The sequence below is a fragment of the Mesocricetus auratus genome, unplaced genomic scaffold, assembly GCF_017639785.1.
Source record: "Mesocricetus auratus isolate SY011 unplaced genomic scaffold, BCM_Maur_2.0 Super-Scaffold_6730, whole genome shotgun sequence".
NCBI lineage: Eukaryota > Metazoa > Chordata > Mammalia > Rodentia > Cricetidae > Mesocricetus > Mesocricetus auratus.
Window position 1 is genome coordinate 49,890,016 of NW_024429184.1, and position 12,545 is coordinate 49,902,560.

General features: G+C 39.4%; 1 pseudogene; it reads right to left on the bottom strand.

The window, feature by feature from the left end:
- Positions 1-12,545, bottom strand: part of LOC101842672 — an 85,040-nt pseudogene continuing 72,495 nt past the window's right edge.

Sequence of the window (12,545 nt, forward strand, 5' to 3'; positions counted from 1 at the left end):
TCAGTCAGGATTTAAGGAAAGAATAAGTTGCCTTGGTCTTCAGATGGTAAGACATTGAAAAGTAATTGCCAATAACAAGAGATTGTGTCAAAACAAATAGCATGTCTATTAAGGTGAGCTTGAAGCCAGTAATACAAAGTCCACAGAAAAGACAACCTGATAGACATGCTCAATATTAGGAGACTGAATTACTGGTGTGAAAATGATAAAAACTGATAAAACAATAGATCCAAATACAAACGGCAGCCACACCTGAAAGGAAAAAGAAAATTAAGATTGTTGATGAGATGGTAAATTTGTATTACAAAAGAACATTATAGATGCTACAGAACCAAAAGGAAGTGAGTGCATAAATATATCTTCACATGTTTAGAGTAGGCAGTCCTGGTGTTAGCCTGTAAAAATAAATTCATAATAGATTACATATCACAAGAATGTCCTTGTGAACTTGCTAATTTACCTGAAATATAAATGTTCATGAATTGTTCCTCTGTTTATCACACTGAGACATCATCACTAAAGCCAGTGATTTACTTTCAAACAGTAGAGAAAAGGGTCCCTTATAGACACCATTGCCGTAAATGAGAACAGCAGTGTCATTCTATTATTAGTCATCACAGTGATCTTTTCCTGAATTAGGAAAACTATTTATTTACTCACAGCCAAACTTGCCCTCTTCCATTTTCTTCTTTGTCTCTTTATATTTTTTTAAGTTGGCATGGTATAGTTATGTGTTTACAGGTATAATGAGTCCTGAGATTTTCATGTATTTATATAAATCTGTTTTGTTTTTATTTTACACTGCATTCCCTTTTCACTCTTGCTTATCTCTTTCCTTCACAAAATTGTTTTCATTCAGCCTTTCTGATGTATGTTTGATTTTGTCTTCTTCTTCTCCTAAATTTCTGCCTTTTATATATCACCATTCCTTCTAATCTTACTACTATGTCTATATCCTATATGTGCATATTTACAAGTATATATTTTAAGAAAATAAATGTCACTTCTGGCCTTAAGTCTAGTACTGTATAATATTACATTTATTGTTTTAAATATGTTCAATTATCTGTTCTTTCCTTTATTACATCAAAAATTCCCTGTTGTATCTGATCCTCCTTATTTGCTCTAAAATTAAGATGAAATATTTTGTGTGTATTCTGGTGTATGTTCACCAGAAAAAAAATTTTCTATAGTTTACTTTATTTTTGTTGGGTTCTTATACAGGTTTTTTTTATTAGGGTAATGCTAGCTTTATAGAACAATTTTTTAGCATCCCTTCCCTTTTATTGTTATTATTTTTAATATATTTTATTTTTAAATTTAAATTAGAAACAAGGTTGCTTCACATGTCAATTCCAGGTCCCTCTCCCTTTCCCTCCCCTCCTCCTACACCCTCCCACCAACCCCACCAACCATACCTCCTCATTTCCCCAGGGAGGGTGAGGTCCTCCATGGGGGTGTTTATAGTCTGTCATTTCATCCAGGGCAGGGCCTAGACCCTCCCCCAAGAGTCCAGGGTGAGAATGCATCTCTCATTGTTGGATGGGTGCCCAAAGTCCATTTGTATACCCGGGATAAATACTGATCTACTACCCAAGGCTCAATAGATTACCTTGGCCTCCTCACTGACATCCACCTGTTAGAAGAGAAAGTGGGAGGTACCCTTGAATGAATTGGTACAGGAGACCACTTCCTGAGCATAAAACCAGTAGCATAGACACTGCGATCAACAATTAATAAATGGGACCTGCTGAAGCTGGGAAGCTTCTTCAAGACAAAGGACACAGTCAACAAGACAAAAAGGCAGCCCACCGAATTGGAAAAGATATTCACTAACACCACATCTCACAGAGGGCTGATCTCCAAAGTTTACAGAGAACTCAAGAGGCAAGTCTCCAAAACACCAAAGGACCCAATCAAAAAATGGGGTACAGAACTAAACAGAGAATTTTCAGTAGAGGAGACTAAAATGACTGAGTGACACTTGAGAAAGTGCTCAACATCTTTAGCCATTAGGGAAATGCAAATCAAAACAACTCTGAGATACCATCTCACTCCTGTCAGAATGGCTAAAATAAAAAATATCAATGACAGCTTATGCTGGAGAGGATGTGGAGAAAGGGGAACACTTGTCCATTGCTGGTGGGAGTGCCAACTGGTACAGCCACTTTGGAAATCAGTATGGGCCGGGCAGTGGTGGCGCACGCCTTTAATCCCAGCACTCGGGAGGCAGAGGCAGGCGGATCTCTGTGAGTTCGAGGCCAGGCTGGACCGAAAGCCTCCAAAACAATACAGAGAAACCCTGTTTCATAAAAACAAACAAACAAAAAAATGAAAACCTGGAAATCAGTATGGAGATTCCTCAGGAAAATGGGAATCAGCCTAACAAAAGAGCCAGCAATTCCACTGATAGGCATATACCCAAAAGATGCCCATTCTTACAACAAGGATGTCTGTTCCACTATGTTCATAACAGCATTATTTATAATAGCTAGATCCTGGAAGCAACCTATATGCCCCACAACTGAAGAGTGAATAGAAAAATGTGGTACATTTACATAATGGAGTACTGTATAGTGGTAAGAGTGAATAGAAAAATGTGGTACATTTACATAATGGAGTACTATATAGTGGTAAAAACAATGGAATCTTGAAATTTGTAGGCAAATTGACGGCACTAGAAGAAACCATCCTGAGTGAGGTAACCCAGTCACAAAAAGAAAACATGGTATGTACTCACTCATATATGGATTTTAGACTTGGATCAGGGTAGTGTCAGCCTACAATCCCAGGCCAGTGAGTCTGGGAAACAGGGAGGTTCCCAAGAGATATGCATTATACCCCAGAAAAGTGGAAAGAGGCAAGATCTCCTGAGCTGATTGAGATCATGTGGGGAGAAGAGAGAGAACCAGGAAAAAGAGAGGGGGATAAGAGCAGGGTAGAAGAAGACATGGGGGAGCAGGAAGGCTGAGTCGGGGTAAGAATAGAGGAGACCAGGATGAGAGATACCATAATAGTTGGAGTCATTATAGCTTTGAGGGAGAGTTCACACTAGTGAGATTTCCAGAGACCCAAAAGGATATAACCAACTGGAAAACTAAGTAATATCGGAGGGACTACATTAATAGCCACTAGCTGATGATAAGATTGATGACTACCTTATATGACATTCTAGAACTTACATCCAGTGACTGATGGAAGCAGAGACAGATACAGCTAAACACTGAACTGACCCCATGGAACCCAGTGACAGATGGAGGAGTGATGAGCAAAGGGGTCAAGACCATGCTGGTGAAACCCATAAAGACAGCTGACTGGACGAGGGGGGAGCTCTTGAACCCCAGACTAAGAGGCCAACAGGGGACTATCAAGACTCCATGAATATGGTGCCAGTGAGGAGGCCTCAGAAATCTCTGGGGACTTGGGTGGTAGATTAGTGTTCACCATGGCATACGAATGAACTTTGGGAGCCCACTCCACATGGAGGGATGGCTCTCTCATCCTGAACACATGGGGAAGGGCCTAGGTCCTGCCCTGGATGAAATGACAGACTCTGGAGATCCCCCCCCAACGAGGGCCTTACCCTCCCTGGGGAATGATGTGGGGATTGGGCTGGGGATGGGGAGGTGATGGTGGGGCTGGTGGAGGGAGCGGGGGTGGGGGGCGAGCTGGGATTGACATTTGAAGCATACCTGTTTCTAATTTAAATTAAAAATGTGCAAGTTTAAAAAAATAAAATAGTAAACAAATCTTTGAGACCAAAGCCGATACTCATCTTAATTTTTATTCTTCTTTCAGGTGTGGTTGACATTTGGATCAGTAGCATTGTGTTTCTATTTTTCATAGCAAATATTAAGTCTCTAACAGTAGAGCATATCGATGAGGTCACTGTTTTTTGTTGTTGTTGTTTTTGTTTTTTGTTTTTTTGCAGTGGACTTCCATGTTACTGGCTTAGTATTCACCTTAATGAGCATGCAGGTTTATTTGGTAGTAATCACTTGTTATTTACAATTATTATTTAATGTTTCCCCACAGGAAGATCAAGATTTCTGAAAATCTTACACCTTTACAAGTAAACTTTCCCATTTTTCTGTGTTTCTAGATCATGCCAAAGATACTGCCAGACTCCAGCCATCTCTGGATGGCTGAATATTCCAACATGGCCAAAGCACAAGGACACAATCTTAAAACAAACTTTGTGATGATGATACAGTGTGAGAGTCCAGATCTGGATGAGGGTAGGGTCTGAGGATGGGTGTATGCAAGAGTGGTGATAGAGAATTCGGATGTGGGACACTTGGGTTTCATTTTATGAGAGATGAACAGAGAGGACACACATATCAGTATGGCTTCTCTAACTTTGACAGCCTGTATCTCTCACAAGTGCCAGAATGCTGGGGCCATTCCCAGGGGTGGAGAGGCCCCAAAAGAGGATGTAAGGTGTAGGTAAAAGAAGGACTGAGCCAGGCAAAATGGTTGGGATGATCTTGCAGCCTGACTGACTAGCAGCTGGAGTACTTCTTTATTTATACATAATTTAGCAAGCAGGGATATATTCATGTTGTTCCAAAGTGTAGATCATTTCAAATTTTTTTTGTCTTGGCACAATTGTGTCACTTTTCTCTTGTTCATCTTTTAGTCATCATTAATAAACTATGACAGTACTGAGTTATCATTTCCAATCATTTCTCCTCAAGTTTTGACATCATTGATAAACAGTTATCTTTTTTAACTGTTTTCACTCCTGAACCCCATCACCCAATTTTTAAGACTCTAGAAACATATCACAGTCTGTTCTCAGGCTAGTAGCTTTTGTGGCTACAAGGACACTAGACCAAAACAAAATCTTCAGGCTAGCCTGGGAAAATTTCCATGTCACATACAGTATATTATTAACTCTCTAGAGGCTGAATACATGGTTCCTCTGACACTGGATCATTCATCCTCTAAACTTGTCAGAAAATAAAGCTTTTTAAAAGTCACAGATTCCCATCATTTGTGTGCCAAAAAGTAAGTAAAATATCGTGTAAAACCATCTAGTGCCACAGTGTGGCCTGCACTGACACTGATGCCATGATGTAGTCGGGTCTTTGCTGGCATCTTGGGCCATGTCTAGGTCCATGGTCCTCCTGTGGCTTGTGTCTGTGTTGATGTCTGTGCCCCTGTTACTACTGAAGGCCATGAAGGTGTCAATGGTCTGTGTGGTAGTCTGAATCCATGTTGATGTCTGTGGTCCATTGCTGTCTTTGAGGGCCTTGTCTGTGTCTGTGGTCCAACTGCAGTAGCAGGCCATCTTCATGATTTTCTGTGTCACCAGAAACCATATGGAAATCCATGAAGTATGTCCCTGCTGACTATAAAGAGCAAGGCAGACACTTTTGCCAAAATATGAATAACTGCAGGTGCACAGCTGAGAAAGAAGACAGGGAAGGCTTCTGTTACAACCCCTACTCCCATCACAATTGACAACCCTCCCCCTGAAAAATAACAGCCTAAACATGAAGCCATTGAAGAGAACTCTTAAAAACTGTAATAAAGATGCTGAGGTGTAATTCTTCACAATTAATGACTTCTGGTAGTTGTGTGGGGTATATAGATAACATAAATTGAATTTGTTTATTTTATTTTTTATTTTTTTTGTGTGGGGAGAATCACGATGGTAGGGGGACAGAAATGAAAGGACTGGGAAGAGAGTGTGATCAGGGTGAATTTATGTGAAATTTCCAAAGAGTAAATAAAAATATATAAAAGAATAGGGTAAATGTGATACTTTGACATATTTACATTATGTGCTATGATCAAATTAATATTTAACATTCAAGTATCTTAAACATTACAATTTTAATTTATATGTAATAATAATTATTATTATTTATGGAATACAGTGTGAAACTCCAATGAATGCTAACTCATAGAAATTGACATTTTCATATCATTTCATATCACTTAATTTTGAGTTCCTTTCTTCCTGCAAGTCACAAAAATCTATGTAGCTCAGAGAATAATTTCATGCCACACAACTTTTAGGTAGGTTGGAGATGGATGTTTGTGTAATAAATGATTATATAAAACACACTAATTCACAAAAATTGCATATTGTTTTAATATTGTGAGAATTATGTTTTTATTTTTACTTTAAAAATTATTTTTCACTATTTTCAGGTGGGGAAACATTAAATAGTAATTGCAAATAACAAGTGATTTTATCAAAAAACCTAGAATGTTGATTAAGATGAATATGAAGCCAGTAACACAGAAATCCACTTAAAAAAATATGGCCTGTTAAAAACCTCCATTGTGGGAGTCTTGATCATTGGTGAGACAAGTAAAAACAAAGAAGTTAATATTGACCCAAATAGAAATGCTGACCATACCTAAAAGTAAAATATATATATATATATATATATATATATATATATATATAAATAATTAGTAGTGGGTTTATTTTCAAATTTTATATGATTGAAAAACACTCATGAATTTTTCTAGAAGTACAAAGAGATGGTAGCATTCATGTCCTGAAATGTATTTCATGTCATGTTCTCAGTTTTACAGCATATAACATACAGATATTTGCTTTTAGCCACAACAATTGTAAATAGTTGTAAACAACTCTACTCATGATACAGATTGTATAAATTTCTCTTTATCCACAAAACTATGACATTCGTCCACTAAAATCAGTGAGTGCTCTTTTACAGTGACAGTTGTACAGTATGCCTTAGAAGACATCATCCTCACGAACAGATTTACCCAGATTATTTTAGTACTAGCTATTGAGACTTTGGATTTTTGGAAACAGGGATTAACTCTTGTACCTGAATATTTACTCAGAATCCATCTTTGAAAAGGTGTGGACTAATTTATCCTGAAGCAACCTCACAAAATAAAAAAGTATGAGAAATATAGGAGTCACAGATATCTGGTTTGAAACACATTAATTTTGTCATTTATCTCTTCCAGAATTGTGCATAGAAAAACACCGATATTCAACTTAGTATGCTACAACTTCTCAAGGAAGCTAACAATCAACATCCAGGTTTATGCCTTGGAACATCTGGTGAATTTGTTACTCATAATACTAACCTCTATATATTATATATGTGGTCCACAATATTTTGTATTTTATCCACTATGAGTTTTTAAGATTTTGATATAAGATTGGTTCTCAAATCTATGAACCACCCAGATATTTAATGTCTGAAGCAAAGGGGGCACGCACCATGCATTATTTTTAATAAACTCATGACTAAAATAAAAGATATTACCATTTAACATTTTCAACATGGGGACTGGTTAAAAAGGAAGCTATTTTAGGAAGAACAGAATGTGGAACATAAACCAGGTTAATATTTCTTAAAGTATATCTAGTGTACCAATCTACAAAGGAATCTCATAACAATTAAGATTTACATAATTCAATGGAGAACAAATGAATCTGTATCCCCATGAGCCAGTCTGGGAATCTAAATTCCAAGAAGAAAATACAAGTGTATATGACAGTGACTGAAGAGAAACATAGGATTATTAGTTAACTTCATATTCAAATAAAGGGGTATCTAAAATGATATGACTTGACTATGCTTATGACATGATTAAGTCATAATGTCTATCACAGCTCATTGGATTAATATTGTAGCATGTATGCTTATATTATACAAGGATAAGATTGGTGAAAGTAAGAAAGATAAAAGAAGGAATAAAGAAATACAGATAGGGATTATATTTGGTCACAAAAAATGCATGCCTTCCATGTCTGAGGATTCTGAAAGCAATCACCAATGCCTTTAGAAGCCCAAATATTTTTATGCCAAGGCCAGAAAAAGGAAATAAACACCTTCCACAACGTGTTCTTTATAAAACAACATACTCATCCCATTAAGAAAAAAATATGGTTCTTGCACACTTTTGCTAGTGTGCTTAATGTCAGACCTACAATTATTTTGTGTGAAGGCTTACTAAAGAACACTTGCCAGCTCTTTGGGTTGCATAAATTCATTCCTGCTGCTTGTGTACTGGATACTCTGTTGTCAGCAGAACCCTTTAAAGTAAGAGCTTAATTCAGTGACATTTGATTGCTTGTGTAGTTTACCTCACACTTGTGCACTCAACTTAGTGGCAAATATAAATTGACATCTATCCATGTTCTATTCACTAGGATCTTCCTGGTCTTGGGCGTGCATCTCCCTAGTGGATAGGGTTCTTTGGAGAATATTTCTTGTGTTCTGTTCATATGGTTCAGCAGTAAAGTATTTAGCCTGGCTGATGCATTCAATTCCCCCTCATTATATTTAAAAACATTGCATGCAATAATGTTATGAACTAATAGTTATTCTGTCATGCTAAGTAAATTAAAACATTTAAAACTCCTAAAATTGATGCTTTTAATGATGTCTCATAACAATTAGTGTGCTAAGTATATAAAACAATGATATGTGTACATAATTCAATTTGCGTTGTTAGCTAAGGAGATACTGTTAATGATGACCAATGCTTTACTACCCTCTAATTATTGTTTAGTGCAGGAAAGATGCAAAAATGACATTTATCTTCATGTAATGAAGTAATGCTTACTTTTACACAATAAAAAGGAAGCAGAACTGTCCATACCCATGAATGGGAGGCCTGTAGTAGATGCTCTGAAGGTTGGTTTTGTAAATGGTTAGAAGCACCTACACAGATGAAGCTATATTATTCATATAAAGTAAGGAGAAATTTAAAGCCAGGGTTTTGATTTACCTTGAAAGGCCTATGTAGATGGGGCTCCTGGTACCTCAGTTTAAGTAAAGCTATCATATGTAGCTCAGTTAAAACAAAGGATGACAGCATCATATATTTTATTAAATTCACTAAACTTGAAGGAATTATTGCAATAGAAGAAAAAATATTATCTTCATGATAGCTACAACTGGACAATGGTGGTTGTTAAGCATAGAGAAGACGAAAGGCAGCTGTCCTTCTTGACTTGCAGTGTAGAAAATCCTTGATGCTAAAAGTATTCCACAAGCAGTACTGTTCAACATTGAAACAGATCATAAACGTAATGACCCATTGCATGGAAGGGCAGACTCTGTTCATCCACGCTCCAGCAACAGAATCTGAAAATTACACAAAGTAAAAATGCTGCTTCAATTTCATGACAATTACAACATTTCCTTTTGTCCCGCGCTACCGTCTCGCCAGCAAGAACGACGCAGGACACTCGGATCCTTCTGCAGTAAAGCTTTAATACATCTTGAGAGATAGATGATCAGCTTCTGAGAGGGAGACCCCAAGCTAAGAAACCCAGCCCCTTATATAAGCCTAGGAGCTCTGAGTGAGACGTGTAGAGCCGGGATTGGTGGTTTGCTCATCACCCCAGATGACGGGTGAGGCACAGCTTAAACGGTAAACTCCAACTGACAGCAGATGTCAGCGCCATCTTCTAATGGTGATAGCAATAGTGAGGGCGGCTCCTCACATCTCCCCCCTATTCATTTATTTTTGAAGCCATAGGACACCCACAACTTTGGAGTGGAGATAGAGGTCAAATCCCCATGTGCAAATTTGGAACATGTACAAAGCTCCTCTCCAGGGTCTTATCCCCAGAGGGAGCCCTGACCAGTCCCGATGTCGTTTTTCTGGGGGAAGGAGATCATGACATAGAACCTTCATGCAAGATGACTTATCTCCCAGGAGAAAGTCGTTATACCGCAGACCTCTCCTGTGCAGTGCTTAGCCTTGCAACTCCTTGGGCTGCTGAAGCCTACCCACTCTATCCCGTGCAATGAGACTAGCCTCGTGGGGTGCAAGAGCCGGGAGGCCAGCGACCTATTGCTTTAACATGGTTAACCAAATGTCAGGGAGGCTCCGTGTTCTAAGGCAGCAAGTGCTTGTGCCACCATCACTTTGTCTCTTTTGTTTGGGCTCTGAGCTTACACACCATCCAAAGCATCAACACTATTCCACAGCAGAGAACTAGGCTAAATGATCCCACCCCCACCCATTCCTTAAAATAAGAAAATGCAGATGAAATCCAGGAGGAGAGGCCTTCCATCAGAGAAAGATCCAGACGCGTGGAATTCACTTGCAGGATCGCCACTCTCAACTCACGGAGTGTCTGCTCAAACTCAAAAGTCCAATTCTGTAATAAATGTTGAGACAGAGCTTTTGACAGGTTAGCTGCTCTTGTAAAATTCTCATATTGTACTGAAGTGACACAAAGGCCAGGCAACTTTTGTTCACATCCCAATTGGGCCATCTGCCACAATATATCCAATTGTTCCTGAACCAAATTAATCTGTTGGTTTACCAACATCAGGCCTCCTTGTATCTGAGAATTGGCAGTGGCCTGTTTATCTAGGGCCATGGTCACAGTGGCCGATAGTTCATTAATGGTTTGAGTTGTCTGCACAGTGGCGGAAAGTGCAAGGGCCGAGGCGGTAACCGAAGCAGTAACCGCGGCGGCAGCTATCAGGCCCACAATAATAGCAGAGATCCCAAAAATCTCGCTTTTCCCTAAACAAACTCAAACTACTTGGCACCTCAACAGGAACTGGAACAAATCGAGGCATGCGCATTACCAAAGCAAAAGGGTGCTTAATAGCATCCCAGCATAATGCATAAAAACAATTCTAAGCAGAGCAATTTATTTCTTTCTGATTCTTACCTAAGGTATCATTACTCACAACCCAAATAAAGGGCAGCCAAACACAAATTGGAGCAGCTGAATAATTAGTTCTCTTAAAAGGGGTATACTTAACATTGGAGGAGGACCAATCAGATGATCCAGAGCTCTGTCCCTCACTCAGACTGTTGCCTAATGCCCCTTTCCAATCAAAAGTAATCTGTCCCTTCTCACTATATCCTCCAGCAATCATTGCCATAGGAGAAAGATCAGTACAGCTTCCATTAATTCAAAAGGATTAGCATTAGATCTTTCTGGATCCATATGAATAAAATTATCCTTTAATGAAGAAATCACAGTAAAGCACAAGCTTCCTACCAATGACAAGGTTCTCTCATCCTGAAAACTCTGTATCTGAGGATCTAAAGGCAAAAAGGCAAGCCCCAACTCTCTATTAGTTGTGAAAAATCTAGGGAACTCCTGGGCATTATGCATCACTGGCATCGGTAGGGGAAGGTAGACATGATGGCCCACCGTAACTCTCCCATCATACTAGGAACCATCATCCCGAGTAGGAGAGTCTTCATCACCCACTTGGCCTCCATCCTTCTTATTCTGGAGTTGTGAAGGAGCTCTTCGAGTGAGTCTTTCAGGGATCCACAGGGGGTTTTCTTCCTCCTGTGGAAAAACACACACAGCTCCCCTGGATCTTATTAGAATAGGATCCGGGCCTTTCCATTCATTAGTTAGCACATCTTTCCATTTTACAAATTCTTTTGGCCTATCAGGCTCTAAACTGTGGCGATCGGCCGCAGTGTGGCCTTGGGCATCAGAGTTCAAGAAATTAAGGGTAAAAAGTGCCATGGACACAGCAACTCTTGGTACCGAGGGTAGAACATCCTCAATACTCCCCTTTTGTTTAATCAGATATGATTTGAGTGTACGATGGGCACGTTCCACAATGCCCTGTCCTTGAGGGTTATAAGGTAGGCCAGTTAGATGGGTAACATCCATTTGCCGACAAAACTGTCGGAATTTTTGAGAGGTATATGCTGGTCCATTGTCTGTTTTTAAAATTCTGGGTTTTCCCCAAGCACTCCAGGCCTCAAGGCAATGTTGAATCACATATGAGGCCTTTTCCCCTGTTAGGGGTGTGGCAAACATTACGCCAGAACAGGTGTCAACAGAAACATGAACATATTGAAGCCTTCCAAAAGAGGGAATATGAGTAACATCCATCTGCCACATCTGCAATGGTCTAATGCCACGTGGGTTTATTCCCACGTGGGGAGCAGGTAAGAATTCGCAGCAATTCTGGCATTGAGTAACAATTTCCCTAGCCTCTTTCCTGGATAGAGCAAAACGACGGCGCAAGGTCTCAGCCGTCACATGAAAGCGCTGATGGAATTCTTTTGCTGCTTGTGTGTGGGTAGACAAGGCAGCGGCCACCAGCTTTGTAGCCTTGTCCGCTAAGTCATTCCCTAAGGACATGGGACCTGGGAGTCCAGAATGTGCTCGGACATGGGTAATGAAAACAGGAAATCTCCTATTTAACAAGGCAGCTTGTATCTTCTGAAAGATGTTAGCAACTCTGCTGGAGGATCTTATTATTCCAGCTATCTCAAGGAGATTAACTGCATTAACCACATAAGAGGAATCTGATACAATATTGAGGGGTCCTGGAAAAGCCTCAAGAACCTCCAGTACTATCAGACATTCTACAACTTGAGGTGAAGTTTCATTATATTGTTTAGATATAACCCTATCCTTGACCACATAAGCTCCCATACCAGTTTTCGATCCATCAGTGTACACCACAGTCCCATCTGGGAGTGGGTCTTTAGCTGTCACTTGTGGAAACACTATAGCCTGGTTTAGGGCAAACTGTAAAATTGGATGCTTTGGAAAATGATTATCAATTTGTCCTGAAAAGGAAGTA